We start from the raw sequence: 17,838 nt of genomic DNA, 5'->3' as shown, positions 1-17,838 counted from the left end.
GACCGCCAGATAACAATCTTCCTTTAAATTCATTCTGCTGCACTTAGATCTGGCATACACATTAAATACTTGTTGTTGATCTATTTCATTTAACAATATACATTAATGTTATACCATTAAAACAATATTTTTTACGCTATTTACGGAAGCTATTAGCCCATAGAAAAAAATTTACGGGACTTTTTTTTTTTGCAGGAAATTTAATTTAGTTTAATTTTGTACTGAGAAACATTTTCGCTACATGCCGCAGTTTTCGAGATTTCCAAAAAAAACCTAAACAAGTGATCTTTACACGGAGCCCTTCCCCCCACCACCCAAGCTCACACCCCAACGGTCAGAATTTTTAGTATGTTGCTCATGACTACATGATTTTTTTTTTTGTCCCAGTCGACATTTTTTGATCCTCGCTGACTGGGCTAATTGTGAACATGTGGCGGAAATATGAATGGAAAACGATCGTGTTGGGGAAATGGCAAATTTCTGTATCTTCCAGACACAGTCAAAGTTCAATTGTTTTCGGTATACTTGTGCCCGCAATCCTTAAACATCGGTTACGATATCCCATAGCTCGGCTGACGATGAATTATTTGAATAAAAGTTTTCATTTGTCAACAGTGCCGACAATTACTGCTTGATGGGTTAATGTTTCAGCCATTAACGTGAACTCACAATAGTGGGAAACGAAACCATTTATTCAATATGACAGCCTCTGCGGAACCGTTACGCCTTAATTATCGAAGTTCGTTAACAGGTGACACATACACCTATGAAACGCTTATCGTCTGTTCAACACGTATTCTCTTTAGTCGTTCATATCCCTTCAAATGTGCTTTGTACTGTAGTATTTTTTGCAAATGTTAAGAGACGTCTTTATGTCTCTAATTCAAGATGTTACGTTGATCTACCATCACGTTAGACTTACATTATTAACGAGGGCAAATCACCGATGTTCCTCTGGTAACAGCTGTAAATCCAGTACTGCTATCTAAAGCTATTGGAAGAAGTACTATGGCAATGTGTAGATCTTATGGGAGAACTTTGCGCAATACGCTAGGAGATGTAAAACTCAACTTACTTACAGAAGCAACATAGGCTTGTTATTTCTAAGTGATTGCAAGCACTATCGTCAATTGCAAGGTAGTTATGTTGTCCACCCTCCCTCCGAAGAGATATATCCTCCAGAACAGAACGAAAGTAACTCCTTATAAATCTATTTCATGTTTTCATCAGTTAGAATGGATGTAGCGCGTTCTTCAGTAGATAAAACATTGTTTCTTTTGTGTAATCTCGGCCGAAGATTCAGCTACTCTGATTTGACAGGGCCACTATTTCCACACCAAAAGCCGGAAGATGTTAACCTTTGCCAGAGAAGATCATATAATGTCATTTGCTTAGCACTATAAAATACTGACAACCTGCAGGCCCATTCCCTATCTTACCTTCCGGGAAACATTATCAATAGAAACAGAGTAATCAGAAACACGTTTAGAGAAACATTTTCAAATTTTTCAAACTCCGCTGAGTACTTTCTCCCAGAAAAGAGTCAGAAGTCACTGACTGATGGAAACTAAGACAGGACAGTTCTAACTTCACGTGTCCGCAGAGTGCAGTGAAATAACAAAAAAATTGTTTGTTTTGGTGATATTTGAGATACTTACCCTAAGTGCCTAACCAACGGTGTATTAATGAGAACAGTGCAATGGGAATTCCATTACAGAATGTTGGAACTGGTAGCAGAGCTGTAACAGGCTGATCCTGCGCGTTTGACAAAACTGCCAAGGCTTCCCCCCCCCCCCCCCCCCCCCAATGGAAAATAATGACGTGTTATGGAAAAATACTATCTGAATGAGTTATATACGCGAAATGATACAGATTGCCGTACCGTTGGTGCAACCAAAACGAAGGAGCATCTGTGAAGAGGGCACACTATGCTGTTGTTCCTGAAGAAGGGCAACAGGCTTTTCAGTAGTTGCAGGGGCAACAGTCTGGATGATTGACTGATATGGCCTTGTAACATCAGCCAATATGCCTTGCTGTGCTGGTACTGCGAACGGCTGAAAGCAAGGTGAAACGACAGCCGTGACTGTTTTCTCCCGGCGGCGACTGTATGGTTAAATCGTGATGGTGTCCTCTCAGATACAGTATTCTGAAGGTAAAGTAATCCCCCCATTCCAATCTCTAGACGAGATCTACTCAGGAAGATGTCGTAATCAGGAAAGACTAAACTGACATTCTGGAGGTCACAGCGAGGAATGTTAGATATCCTATAGATTAGTAAGTAAATTTAAGAATTAAAACGGGTAGGCCGGGGTTAAAATCAGATAAAATTCGATTAGTGAAGTGCATTAGCAGGAAAAATATGACTTTTGGTCAGGTCCGTACAAAGTTATCAACACAAAATCAGATAGGGGTAATGCAGGAGTATGTCTAATAACGAATAAGAAAATGCAGATGCGGGTAACCTACTACGAACAGCGTAACGAATGCATTTTTTTAGCTTAGACAGACACAAAGCCAACAGCCATCACAGCAGAACAAGTTTATATGCCTGCTAGCTCCGCAGATGACAAAGAGTTGACAGAACGTATGAGGAGATAAAGGAAATTATTCAGATAGTTAAAGAGATGAAAATTTAATTGTGTTGGGTAAATGGAATTCGTAGTAGGAAGAGAAAGACACGGAAAAAATAGATGTTCAGGTGTGTGTGAAATCTTACGGGACTTAACTGCTAAGGTCATCAGTCCCTAAGCTTACACACTACTTAACCTAAATTATCCTAAGAACAAACACACACACCCATGCCCGAGGGAGGACTCGAACGTCCGCCGGGACCAGCCGCACAGTGTATGACTGCAGCGCCCTAGACCGCTCGGCTAATCCCGCGCGGGTATCTAGGAACAAAGGAAGATGAGAGGAAACCAGATTTTAAACCGTCTAACATTTCCAGGGGAAGATTTGGACTCCGACCACAATTTTTTGGTTTGTAACTGCAGACTAAAACCGAATAAATTTCAAAAGTGTAGGAAATTAAGGAGATAGAACCTCGATGAAAATTGTAGCAGTCAAGAGATTTTTGAGTTTCACAACGAACATCAGGCGACATTTGACTGAAATAGGGGAAATGAATACAACAGAAAACGAATGGGTACCTTTGAAAGAAGAAATAGTGAAGGCATAAAAGGATCTCCTAAGTAAAAAGACAAGACCTAGTAGAAATCCTTGGATAAATAACGAGATACTGAATTTAACAAGAGGGGCGGTGGAAAAAAGTGCTAATCCACAAGAGCGTATTTGCGTTAGAGCTTGTTATAAGTCTGGTTAAATTTAAGGACGAGATCATGAACACAATAACACAAAGAGGTTTGTATAGCATACATTTTCTGGCTATACATATGACACTGCGTCCTTCCAAAATCTGGTGCATTTGAAAACACCGACTCCTTCAATTGAAAAAGGGAGAAAATACAAAAATGCAGCAAACGAAGCAGGCGAAAAGGGAATACAGACGTCTAAAAAAATGAGATTCACAAATGCAAAAAAATTAAGCAGGGGGGGGGGGGGGGGAAGAGTAATATGCAAGGCTGTAGAAGTATACATAACTAGAGGAAAGATAATTGCTGCCTATAGGAAAATTAAAGAGGCCTTTAGAAAAACGATAAGCAACCGTATGAATATCACGCGCTCGTATAGCAAGCCAGTGCTATGCGAGGAAGAGAAAGCTGAAAGGTGAGAGGAATATATACACGGGCTACCTACAAGGAAAATGACCTTTTAGACAATATTATAGAAACGGAACAGGAAGATTGGGAAAATGTGGTGGGAGGTATGATAATGCGCGAAGAATTCGACAGAACACTTAAAAATCTAAGCGGAAACAAGGCAGCTAGACCAGACGTCATTCCCTCAGAATAACTAGTTTCTTGGGGCATCAGCTATGACAAAGTTGTCCCATTTGATGTGCAGGAGATATGACGCGTGCGAAATAGACTCAGGTTTCATGAAGAATGTAATAATTCCAGTTCCAAAGAAAACAAGTGCTGACAGTTGTAAATACTACTAAACCATATGTCATGGTTGCAAAATATTGACCGTACTTCTACAAGACCAGTTTGATACCGAGAAATGTAGCAACGCGCGAGGAAATATTGACCCTATGACATACCGTAGGAGATAGGTCGAAGAAAGCGAAACGTACATTTATAGCATTTGTAGATTTAGATAAAGTTTTGACAATGTCGACAGGACTACACACTATGAAATTTTAAAGGTAGCATGGATAAAATATAGAGTCTAAACGTTTATTTACAACTTATACAGAATCAGAGTAGCAGTGCAAGTTTCGAAAGAAATGAATGGGAAAAAGTAGTTGAGAAGGGATGAGGCAGGGTGCAGCTTATCCCCAATGTTGTTCAGTCTGCATATTGAGCAAGATGTGAAGGAAACCAAAGAGATTTTTGAAAGGGATTTAAAGTTCACGAAGGAGACATAAGAATTCTCCTGTTTGCTGATGACAGCGTAATTCTCTCAGAACATCTAAAGACTTGGAAGAGCAGTTCACTGGATTCAATGGTGATTATGAGGCGAACATTAATTAAAGTAAAACAAAGGTAACGGAATGTAACTGAAGGTAATCAGGCGATGCTAAGAGAATTAATTAATGAAATGAGACACTAAAAGTTTCGTTATGTGGGCTGCAAAATAACTAATTATGGCCGAAGTACGGAAGAAATAAATGCAGACTGGTAACAATATGAAAAGCTGTTTTGGGAAAGTGGAATTTGTTAACATCTAATATAAACCTAAGTATCAGAAAGACTTTTTTGAAGGCATTCTTTTGTATTGTAGCCTTATATGGAAGTGAAACGCTAACGAAAGGCAGTTCAGACAAGAAGAAGATAGAAACCTTTGAAATATCGAGCTATAGAAGAACGCTGAATATAGATGGGTAGATGGGGTAAAAAAAAAGTTCAAATGTGTGTGAAATCTTATGGGACTTAACTGCTAAGGTCATCAGTCCCTAAGCCAGCAGACTACTTAACCTAAATTATCCTAAGGACAAACACACATACCCATGCCCGAGGGAGGACTCGAATCTCCGCCGGGAGATGGGGTAAGAAGGTAGATGGTATGATAAATAAATCTACATGGAGAAAAAGGAAATTTAGGCACAACTAGACTCAGAGAAGGGATCGGTTGGTAGGTCACATGATGAGGCACCAAGGAATTACCAGTTGGTAGTGGAACGCTTCACCACAGTGCGCGGGTTGCGCTGGTTACGCAGAGATGGAGAGGCTTGCAAAAACCGTTCTTCAGACTGAAGACCAAAACTACAACAGATAAAAAACACTGCACACAACTAATTAATTGCATCATTGTTGCACATAAATTACAAATAGTATTAGCCTTCTAAAAAAAACTGAAAGTAAAAGAATGTTCAGCAACTGCACTCTGATTTTATATGATGTACGAGCTCTGCTTCTCAAATAGTGCATAAATTATGATATTTGAAGAAACACTTCAGAGGTGAGATCGCATTTAAATATTTATTTTGAATTGATGACCAAATTTACACAATTTGGAATGCGAGTGTTAAATAGCTGTACGTGATATTGTCACTTAACCAGCAACAAAGATTCTAAGGCTAATTACGTAGCATGAGTCCGCTATAGTACAGGCGGAGCCATAGTTTTTAAGCTACACCTCGTCGAATAATCATGAGCCTCGTTACCCTACGCCTAGATGGGATAGGCATAGTTTTACGAAATATTTATTTTCCTAGTGGAAGCTACGTAAGATTTCTTGTAGTGGTGTACAATAATGTAGTATAAAGTACGATAAGGTAAATGTGCCATCAAAACTTAGCAAAATGTCCCAGCATTAACATATAACCCAGGTGACGCCTGTTCAGTAGTAATTTCTTTACGATGCGGCCTGGACGTACTGACACTTTGACAGCAGTGTTTGTTCACAATTTCGGACTGCGGGAAAGATAGGCGAATTCAAGTACAGCTCCCGGTACATTCTCAAACCGTCCTTCTTTCTTTTTTTTGGGAGGGGGGGAGGGGACTGAGTTTTTGCGTCAACTTTGCATCTGCGGTATTGCCGGGGACCAATCTCGCCGTGCTCTCGGTACGGTCCTCGTTGGTCCTCTCACTTCTTTCGTAATACAAGAGGATGCAAAGTGCATGTTACAGTGACGCAACGAGAGTGCTGTCGACGAATTAAAACATTAAAGTGATTCAACGAGTCTGTTCTGTAATGGTTTTCTTACGCAGAGTACATTTTAATGAACAGTGGATATCAGAAGAAATGTACATTCGTGCCTGTCTTCTTCCAGATGTGAACCATTGTGGAGGTTGTGTAATGCTTCGGATTTTACGGTCAGATATAGAGGAAAGGTATGTGGTCAGTTGTATGAAACCATTTAAAGTGACCAGGCTCATCCAACTACCCAGGTAGCGTTCCTACATTACCTCCCAAGGTAATAATACTGTCCTGGCTGAAAGTGCCCGAGTTTGGATGGATGAAAACGAAGATGAAACAGTTTGAGTCCCATTACTTCCCAAACAGACGTATTTAATATTATCTAGCAGTTGATGCCTGACAGGAAAAAAACGATGAAGTTTATCTACAGGAACTGGAACATTTTTCTTTGTGGAGTACGGTCAAAATTCCTCGTAACTATGATTCAGAAATAGTCATCCATATGAGTATTCAACCATCTTTGTGACGCTAAATATGGCTATACGCCATATTAAACTATGTATTCAAATTATTTTGTCCCATTTCTCATATCTCTGTGCACTGGAATAAACAAAGCTTACTTCCTCTTGCGCTGAACTGGCGAAATTTGCCGCGCCCGGGTTCCCCGGGTTCGATTCCCGGCGGGGTCAGGGATTTTCTGTGCCTCGTGATGACTGGGTGTTGTGTGATGTCCTTAGTTTAGTTAGGTTTAAGTAGTTCTAAGTTCTAGGGGACCGATGACCATAGCTGTTAAGCCCCATAGTGCTCAGAGCCATTTGAACCATTTTTTTGGCGATTTTGGAATTTGTCGTACAAGAGACTAACCGCTCTTGACCTCTGTGACCTAGAAGACACAGATTACTCCACGTGCCTCGGGCCGAAATGGCTTGGTGGATGTCTCTTCCTCCATCGTTAGTATCGCAGCCTGGATGAAAAGCACTTCGCCGCAACGAATAAGTGTAATTATGCAAATGAAGTTTTGCTCGGTGTCTGTAATTCTGCGACATAATACACGGCGGAAATTTCTCCGTAACGCATGTGTTGGACGTCTTCCAGGAAGAATAATGCGACGTTGCCACCGAACCAGTAAAACAACACACACTTCAAGGGAAAGAGCTGTGTCAAGAACTGTTACAATACTAAGTCCTTTAAACGAAAAAATCTGCGAGTGTCGATTTGGTAGAAGAGATGTAACAGTTGTACTTTATCTTAAAATTCTTCATTTTGCTAACTTTCCGAAGTGAACCTCTATGAAATGAAATGAAATGATATAATCGTAAGGCATTTATTGGCCGGGATATCCCCTTCGGGGATATTGAGAAGCAGAATTATTCTTGCATACTGCAACTTCCTAAATTCCTGCAGTAAAGTTTACTCTTCCTTCTGTTATTGGACGAAAGGTTAAGCTTTAAAGCATTTCCTTGACTTCAAGGTCATTAAACCAAGAGAAGGGGCGCTATAGTTAGCACACTAGACTCCTATTCCGGAGATGCTGGAGCTCAAATTCCAGTCCAGCCATCCTGATTCAAGTTTCTATGATTTCCCTAAGTCTGTAAAGTCAAATACAGGCACAGCTCCTTTGTAAAACGATACAGCTGGTTTCTTCCCTCATTCTTGCCCATCTTGCTTCATATCGTCGATGACTATATGTTTTTTCTTCCAGCTCATTGGAGAGTGAGTAGTAGCTCCGACGAAAAAACAAACGGAGGAAAGCAGAGGTTGTGTTCCTGTTCAAGAAACAATTCCAGTAACAGCTAATATGATGAAACCACGGAAAATTTGCATCAGAATTCCGCTCCTCAAGGACACGTATCTCAAGTGAAGGCCACCTCGATATGGATATCTCTACAGTTAGTAAAAAGCAAGCCATATTTGTAGCTATAATCGAGTTCAATAACACAAAGCACTTTGTGATCGTCACTCATCTCGGACGATGTTACCGAGCGCTTTTTCTCGACAGTCAACTTTGTTTCCCAGCATTTAGTTCATAATACCGGCCGCTCATTCCAGTAAGTTATTTAGCAGTGACAGTCACTCTTGTGCAGTCGCTTATCGCATTTCGCAAATCATCCAAGCATTTTATTAACGCGCCGTAGGACATTAATCTCTTCGTGTTGTCAGCAGGCTTTTTCAAACGTCATCCATGCCACACATTAATTTCAGTCAGAGAGCGGCCAGCACATGTCGCACAAATGAAACAGGAAACGCGAGCTTGCCGCTGAATGAATGGCGAAGCCGTTCCCGGCAGCCAGATTGGACAATCGCGATATTGGCCTCCGTTTGCGCTGCAGGTGGAAAGCTGCGCCCACGTTAGGTGCGTCCCAAGTGGACTGCCAGAGATTCGTTCCCGTCATGGTCATAGTTTCAACGAAGTCTGCAAGACTAGAAACGAGAGCTTTAAAGAATTTGCATTCAACTCAAAAGTCATCCCGTTGTCGAGGGTCGACAATGGGTCCATGTCAGTCCCAATTATGTAAAACAACGTGAAATGAATGGAAGTTTTTCGCAAAGTTGTATAGCCAAATAAATTATCCTGTTGTAATACGCAGTGTATCATAATAACCCTCCTGGTACGACAGGGGTCAATGTGAACTCATAGGCAGATCGGAGATATACACTACATCCTCCTTGTTTTCAAAATAATATTTTCAAAACGCAGTACACGACTTTCTCCCTTAGAGTCAATTGTTTCCAGTGAAGTTTTGTTCAATTTTATTGGATCAGTATAACCCCAATTTAAACTGCTCGTTTGTCTCTCGAACGTAACATTCTTGAGAATAGAATGATGACTTACGTTGAACAACTGTTATACAAATAGACGTGCAACAATGAAAATATTATTCCCGGTTATTTTTGTACCCATTGTTAGGGTTACTTGCCTCAGGTGTTGCTGCACCCATGCTAGTACCGCTGAGGTCAATACGATCTCATAAGCATATTGGAAATACACATTTCCCTTCTTTCCAAAGCTATTATTTTCAATATATATGACTTTCTTCCTCTGAGTGATACGTATTCAATGATGTGTTATTCAGTTTTACATTTGCAACACATTAAAATTTATTCATGGTTTTTGGCACTGTGTACCTCTGGTGTCAATATGATCCAATCTACATTCACTTTTGTTTCTTGAATTATTTATGAAACTATAATGATGACTCACTTTGAACAGGTGTAATGTATGTTCTTATCTTAGTTCATTAAAATACTGCCAGTATATCTCGTGTAAATTACTTTGTGTCTTTATGACCGTAGAGGTACTCAGTGGAACAAAAAATTCCCGTTAGCAGGAGGGTTCACAGAGAAAATCAACACGGGTGAAAGGCACGACAACAGATGCAAAGACGTTTCAGCAAACTTCGGTCCGCAAACGGCACAAAATGACTACAAATGTGTGGCTCCGACACGCCACTGACTTCAGTATGATATATTTGCTTAATTAGTACAAATGTCTCTGGAAAGTAAGATTTTCGGTTTAGTTCCCGTCTAATGAGGGTTAAAATTTTACGCACGGCCTACCTTAACAAAAAGTACGACGTTACTTCTGCGTGTTACAAATTACTGTACAGTCGCACCTGTTACAGATGCTGTTCCACGTGCCCTCCCATTTTGATGCAATACTGCAGTCGCCTCTGCTGTCTGTTGCGAATTCTTTCAAACATCCCGAGATCACATCGTGAAGCTCGTCAAGGCTGTACAATTAGCTGGCACACTTCCTCAACCGTATCGACGGGATTGCTGTGTTCTACACTTTTGAGAAAGCCTATACAGAAAAGTCTAGAAGATTCAAATCAGTTACAGGCAAGCTACAGACCCTCCTCGACTTATCCATCTCTGAACAGACTGGAGCGTTAAATTTCGTCTTACATCGGCAACAGAATGTACCAGTGCATCATCCTTTGTCTAACACATTCCCCAGTCATGGGCCATGGTAAAAATTGAACCCAATTAAATGAGAAGGTAATCGAAGAGTTTACATTTATAATGCATATGTACTAACTACAACAATATTTCACACTGAATTCGTTAGTAGCTCGTAACCACATATTCGCAAATGAGCCACATAACGTTTTTGCATCTATTATCGGATACTTCCGTCCATGTCAGTCTTCACTGACGACTGGGAAAAGTCGTGAGTATGTCAGTGTTATACTTTTCATTGGATATCTTCAGGACAGTGTGAAGTTCATATCTTCAGGACAGTGTGAAGTTCATATTTGAGAGTGGAGTCAGGCAAAGAGAGGTTCCATATCACATACTCGTTCTCTCCAGAGCTGAACGATGTTTCCAGATCCTTGAACCGGGGAAGCAAAGAAGAAATACGCTTTAATGGATTATATTTGAAGCACCTTCGCTTTGTTGATGGTATCGCACTGCTCGCCTCTAACGTACATACAAGTCAACAACAAACAAAAGAACTAAACACATAAAATTTGTAAGCGAGCCAGAAAATCTGTTGTAACACAGCTAAATAATGTGTAACATATCGCAAACGAAATTGTACATATTATCAATAAAATCGTAGAAACATTCGACTAGTATTTGTATTCAGTACAGATGAAGCCTGGAGAAACAGCGACAAACATAATCGGAAAAGACGTGGTTTTCGAAACTATGCTCCCCATTTATACGAAAAGGAAAGTTTGTAACCAGCATGTACGAGTATTACAAGTTTTGACCTTTTAGTGAGAGAACTACTAAAAAACAGAATGTTGCTCGGCAGCCCCAGAGGGATGCATGTTGCGTACTCCGAAGAGACGGGAAAATAAATGGGGAGGGGGGGAGGGGTACGTGTAGCCCGCCGAAAGGTTGGTACGTGGTGGATTCCAAGTGACAAGAAAAGACTGGGACGATGGTCTAATGGAACGTTCGTAGGCGAAATTCAAAAACATGCAAGAGCAACATGGATACCTATAACTAAAGACCATACTATATGGAGAAATCTAGACGAAGCCTTTACCCAATCAGTGAATGTCAAATGGCTGGTGATAGTGATGCCCTTTTCCTCACGACTGGCGCATTCCGCATTGTGCAGCATACCGGCATGGGCAGCTCTTTTTGAGGAGGCACTTTTTTTCCATCTGTGCCTCATGGAATGCAACGGCAAATGCTATTAGAAACACAAACAGAATAAGACCCACAGAACTAAAAATTGGCTACTGAGTAAAACTTCTTAGCTTTTGTTACGGTAGCTATCTACAGTGGGCTGGTCAAACCGCTGGCGCAGGTGAAAGCGTAGGGGGAATTAGGGAGGGGGTAGCGAGAGGAGAAGGGATAAGAACTGCCAGTTTGCAGCCAAGGTGCGCGCTCTGTGGCCTTGTAACGCAGTGGAACTGCTAAAGAACGACGAAAATTCCGGCAGTCATCTTCTTGGCCACAAGGATACATTATATACGCATGAGGTGTGTAGCATAGAGTTCTCTGTTTGTCATCAGTGGAGTATATGCGACCTTTTCCCGTACAAAATGTGATGCTTGTCCTTGAAACTGTAAACGCCACATTGCACGCATTTATAATGGCTAAAGGCTCTCGATGGCTGGGTAGAAGAGCTCCGTCACCAGAAATAAAGCTACTCTGCAAGCAGAATGCACCTGATTCCATGCTTGTACGAGTAAAAGATCTGGCAATGTGCCACTCAATACGCGCACACATATTCCTACTCTGTTGTACTGAGGAAGTTACATCAGCAGTTTGCCCCCTCCCGTCCCTCTGCAGTGCAGCACTTTCACGATTACTAAGGCCGAAATATATCACACAAGACGCCTTTCTCTGGCACAGAATGAGTCTTTCGTCGTCGTCGTCATCTCTACCCAATGAATTTGCACTCTCCCATCCCATCGTAACTGTTATGAAATCTGCATCTTGTTTATAGACATAGCACAGTAATGTAACGGCTCCCAGGTTCTAGTGCTTCGTTTCCCAGGGACGCTCAACTGGAAAAGGGATCGATAACCAACCGTCTGCAGTGTTTTCGTTTACAAGTTCGGACAATGTAGTAGTCGAAGCAGGTATAGTAGCTGCTTTGGACTCTGCCCCATCTTCATCACGACAGTCACGGCCCATGCGGTCTGTTGTCTAACGGTATACCGTGGCCTCTTGACACATGGGGAGTTGCCTGTGGGTTTTTTTTCTGGAAAACGTAAAGCTTCAGCAAACTCGCTGTCAGTTTCTTCTCAGATACTCGCCTAACTATTGTAGTGCTACGTTTCTGATTAACTCTCTCAGACGAAGGAACATTATAATAAAACACAAACTATTTGGACAACATACAACACAAGTTAAGCTATAGTGACAGTCATGCTGTCACATCAACGAATTAATGGTATTACTTACCAAAATTAGTTGCAGGAGACAGAACTGGAGGAGTTCGAAGAAGTGTAAGAGAACTAAGGGAAAACTTTGCTGATATCTGGAAGCAACGATGGACGTCGTCTCCGGTAAGTAAGGATACAGTTCAACTGCTACCGTACATAAAACAAGGTAAAGAACCCTGAACAGCGTATAGTACAAAGCAGATGTTCTGACGGCCATGAAACAGAGGACATATGAACGCATCGCTGGAACAGCATTGTGACCTTGTCTCTGGAGTACAGGCAGGTGATATTAAACGACCAACTACTAGCCAAGTTTCTGGGAACATGAAATCTGTTTCAAACTTTTGGAACCCACCAGTAATAGAGGAAATGACTACTGGACCACCAAAGATGAAATTTCGTCGTTTCTTCTTGCTACTTTATGAACAATGATAAAAATTGAGGAAGATGGATACCGAACAAGAATGTGTCAGGAAGTTAAATAATATTGAAACAACTACGACTAGAGCACAATACGTAGTAAAAGATGATGCATTAAAAGTGACGTTAATTTTTTAACATGACATAATTACGTTAGTTCCTTTCCTTGCCCTAATTACGACATATGATGACAATGTCTCACACTCTTCATCTTATTGTAGGCCCATGAACAAACTCACTAAGAATGGATCACACCTACATGCAGCTGGTTCTTAATGGATTGTAGATTTTTCCAATAGGATATGCTCATCGACACTACAGTCTCTCGCCAAATAATCTAGTGTAGGCCTAAACAACAAGTGTGATGGTTAAAGGAGCTGAAGAAAAACGAGGATAGTGTCCACACCCCGTAAGTCAAAGGCCACAAGCAATGCATACTGCGACAACCTATTCAACAGTGCTGCTGGCAGTTCCACCAACAGTAGAAACGGAAGGGTACACTCTGCAACTTAATTGTCGTACAGTTAAAATATATCCCAGGGTACACTACAAAACGTAGAATTTTAGCTAATGTGACACTGACAGAGTAATATACTTACTGTCAGTTGCTAGTAGGGCTACCATATATCTGGAAATGACGTTAGATATATAAAATAGTTGGTTAGCATGCAACGGTACAGAAACACTCTCAAAGCAAATAATAATTTTTTTCGATAATTATGGCCGTAAGAAATAAGCTGTTGCCAATGCAGTGATGAGAGGGAGTGTCTCAAATCTCTGTCGCTCATTTACAAAACGGCTTGGGAAATGTGTTAGAATTCCGAATACCACTTGTACGCAACTTGTCAGTGGCGGCACGCTGGCATCAAGCGACAGTTTATCGAAAGTCTGTTTCAAGCGGGTAAACAGCACTTATCAAGTTCACTTAGAGGCCGTTTTATCAGGCAGTAATTCATAAACAAGCTACTCTCTTCGTATAGTTATCGTACTCTGCAGTCTATCTGGAGCAACATTGGCTGTTAATATTTCCATTACTACAATGAGGATCAATAAAGCTGCTGTAATTGATACTCCTACCATCACCTAACTGTCTGGGAGTGATCGTCAGTTATACTCACGTCACTGACAGCTCGCACAGTTTCGTTGCCAGCAGGTGACGAGTCAGCAGGTGTAGGTCATCGGAGGGCCCAACTCGACGCAAAACTCACGCAGCTTTCTTCCGTCGCCATCGCGTCCGTGAAAGTCGACATCTGCCACTCACTGATTTCCACTAACAGAACACCAGCAGCATTTCACACAATATGCACTTCTCTGTGTGGACTTGAATAACTCACATACATCGCACAGAGCGAGGAAACTTGCTTTCTACACTCGGAGGCAATTTGGAAACACAGGCACTCGGACAGTTTTCCTGACTGTAAGTCGCGTATTTGAGAAATGATGAAGTGCCTAAGAAGGATTTCAAGGCGAAACTTCTCACTTGGAAACACTTCACTGAGCTCGAAGGCGGTCGACGTCTGTGAGAGTGTGTTCGTTATGTGGGGCGACAGCAAAACTGAAAGATAGAGAGAATTTGGATATCGAAGGGAAGAGACGTGCAGGACAGGTGGGAAGAGAGGATGGTGAAGGGGGGAAGACTGTGAGGGGGTTGCGGAGGGGGGAGAAGTTGGCAGCCAGCAGGTGGGCGCGCGGCCGGCTGGAGGCGCGCTGCTCGCCGAGCTGTCAGCCGACGCGACCGCTAATCGCGCGCTGGACAGATTAATGACGCGCTCCGCGCAGCACCCACCGTCGCACTGCAACTGCCGGCCCGCCACTAGTGGTCTGCGAGCGAGAGCAATCGAGGCGGACCGAGCCCGGCCAGGCGTACAATGTACTCGGAAGAATGCCGGCGCTACGGAGGGAGAGAGAACTGGCCGAGCGCGGCGAGTGGGAGGGGGCAGCGTAAGACTTGTCACGCCGAGATCCATCCGACAAGGCGGCTGACCGCCACAAGGTCGCCGGGGGCAATGGAAGAAGACGGAGGGGAAGTGCGAGGCCGAGAGGGGGCCCGGGCTGCGGTCACGCCGCGACCGCCGGCCGCTCCAGCGCTGCGCGATCGCGCCTCTCCGGCGGCAAGTGGGTCGCGGGGGCTGGCGGCGCCAAACCCGTTCGCCGGCGCTCGCACGTCGAGGGTTTCCAGGGGGGCGGGCGGTACCGTCTGCGGCGGCAGGAGGGACCCCGCCGCCTCCGGCGCGACGCCGCGGACGCGCCCGCCGCCTCCGCGCCTCATCGACGCGCCTGTCCCGGAGCGCGGCCGCGCGTACACTGCACTGCAAGTTTTATTTCAGTAGCCGGTCGCACACTATTTCAGGACTTTTGAGTATTTCTGACCTGACCGCCCCGCGCCTGGGCGCGCAGCGGCGCACTCACACACACACCCACCCTCTCACTTCCCCCGGGCCCCTCCTCCTACTCTGGCTCCTTCCTCCAAATTAACGCTAGACAGAAACGGTACCGTCACGTGACCGACAGGGGGGCGTCTCATAATAATAACATTGCGCGCACACGCACGCGCTCAGCTAGGCTAGCCCCCCTCCCTCCGCGCCCCTTCGGACGCCAACAAAATCGCGAGAATAGATAGCTATATCGGGTCTTCTATAAATACAAAGATATCTTCGGCCGTTTACATCACGGCGTCCGCGGCGAGCGGCCCCCACAGAGGAATTGTTGCCGCTACTTCGCTGCCGCCGGTAACACCGCCCGCTAAGCGATCTACTGGCTGTTCCGTGTTCCAGCTTCCTTCCACGTGACACCTCCGACATCCGACGGAATTCTATTTCATAAAAAGACATTTGAGATGCGTGGCAAACTAGGAAAAAGATAAAAAGTTCGTAGAACTTTATAGCAAACAAAAACAGAAAAAAAGGAATTCACGTTGCGGTATATGTCACTTTTGAATTTGATCGATTTACTGTACCATTAACTAGTCTAGTTGCACCTAAATACTGTCTGTATATGTTTAAACTGACTAAAATGTACATAGTCGAAATGAATTTGCCAGGGACAGAGCAATCACCACGACCATTGTCTAGCTGCACATGGTCCAGAAAAGAAAGTCGATGAAATTCAAAAGCGACTGGACGCGTGTTATACTGCATAAACCGCCAATTTAAATCACAGCAGCAGTTCGTCAGCCACAACAGATATAATGAATTAATGGTGGGGAGAACACATAACGAAGCAGCTCGCAGCAACCGAAGGGCTGACTGGGTCGGTCGTCGAAATATTGCGCATAAAATGGAATCAACAATTGGGCTGCAAACCCGAAAGCAGGCAATTAATCAGTCAGGCCCGGGAAAACGGAAACCACAATGCAAAGGAAGCTACGGGTGTGACCTCTTGGCGACACAGATGTAATTACAAACAAGTTCAGCAAGGTAAGGACGTGACAGGAAAATGGCTGCGTCATTTATAAAGGATCTTATAAACTTTCAGCTGAATTTACCTATGGGTAACCGTGGAAAAGCTATATGTGGATGGATAGACGGGGGTGAGGAGAGAGGGAGGCGTTGAATCTGGGTCCTCTCGAATACAGCTGTAGTTACTCAATCACTGTGCAACCTCGTTCGGTGAAAACAGCGTAATAAAACCGCGTAATGAAAATGTCGCGCAAAATCATGTCCGCTCAGCAAATGGTAGATAGACGATTCACTGGCTGTTTTACACTATAATTTTCTTCAGGAAGGCATCATAACGCTTACAAATTAATTTCGCCACATCACCCTTTTCTTCATTTAGCAATGTATATGTTGAACAAAAAGGAAAAATAGCTTTACAATTTCTGTTGCCAAGGCGTTAGCTATACCGCATTTCTTCAAACTATCCATTTATAACCATGATGCTGCAAGAACTTTCTTCAACTTCATCTGCAACGCGAAAATATAAATCTTGGAGCAATTTTATGAAATACTTCCAGTTACACAAATCTATGCAATTTCGGTACTAAAAACAGGAATGCTCAAAAAGGGCGAACGTCTTGGAAATTTTTCACACTCATTAGATAATAGTAAAAGTGAGCAGAAAAGCCGGCTAAGTTGATCTACGTTAACACGATTATACTGTATACACCAAACATAGCTTAGTAACATGTTGCTTAGCTGAACCTCTCCCTTTTTTCCAAAATATACTGACTGTCCCCGGAAAACTAGTGCACATTCCAGGTAGCAGTAGAAAGTGATGTAGATTAAGTACTCATAAAGATATGTGATTCCTTTATTACGTATTGAGTTACAGCTATATAAATGTAATGAGTCAACTAAATTGAATGATAACTGCTGAAAACATCAACGATGAAGAAGACGGTGCGTTTTCTAATGAAAGGTGTGTAACAATTCACAATCGTTTGAAATAAATATCACAAAATTCTATTGTAATTTTCACTGAACTTTGCCTTTAAAAATGAAACTTTCGTTGTGTCATCCCGGTTTTCTTTTACAAGACACAATTAATGTCAGTTGTGCCACTTGTTTGTATATTTGCTTTTCTTTTATCTCCGCGTACAAGCAGATAATGGAATAACATAGGTAACATTGGCAACCAATGAATGTGACTGTCGGAGGAAGCATTTTGTTCAGTGAATTTACAGGATAATTCCTTGCTGGAATGTGTTGTTCCCCAGCGTACTGAACGGCCATACCTAATCTTTCTTTGTCTTTCTTCCTTTCTTTTCTCTCTCCTTTTGAGTCACCCGTCTTCTTACTGGTTTGATGTGGCCCGCCAAGGATTCCTCTCCTCTGCCAACCTCTTCACCTCAGAGTAGCACTCGCAACCTGCGTCCTCAATTATTTGCTGGATGTATTCCAGTCTTTGTCTTCTTCTACAG

The 17,838-nt window shown here is 42.7% G+C and overlaps 1 protein-coding gene across 7 annotated transcripts in view; it reads right to left on the bottom strand.

The window, feature by feature from the left end:
* Positions 1 to 17,838, bottom strand: part of LOC126272766 (myocyte-specific enhancer factor 2) — an 841,022-nt gene that overhangs the window by 323,402 nt on the left and 499,782 nt on the right. For 3 of the 7 annotated variants that reach the window (XM_049975899.1, XM_049975904.1, XM_049975901.1), the window contains exon 1: positions 14,096 to 15,283. The exons of the other annotated variants lie outside the window; for them this stretch is intronic. The gene's annotated coding sequence lies outside the window, so the exon portion shown is untranslated. Of the gene's footprint in view, positions 1 to 14,095; positions 15,284 to 17,838 lie in introns of those variants that run through there. 7 annotated transcript variants of the gene reach the window in all.

This window comes from Schistocerca gregaria, chromosome 5 (assembly GCF_023897955.1).
Source record: "Schistocerca gregaria isolate iqSchGreg1 chromosome 5, iqSchGreg1.2, whole genome shotgun sequence".
In the NCBI taxonomy this organism is placed as follows: domain Eukaryota; kingdom Metazoa; phylum Arthropoda; class Insecta; order Orthoptera; family Acrididae; genus Schistocerca; species Schistocerca gregaria.
The sequence above is the reverse complement of the archived record's forward strand: the minus strand, read 5'-3'. Positions and strand labels throughout refer to the sequence as shown.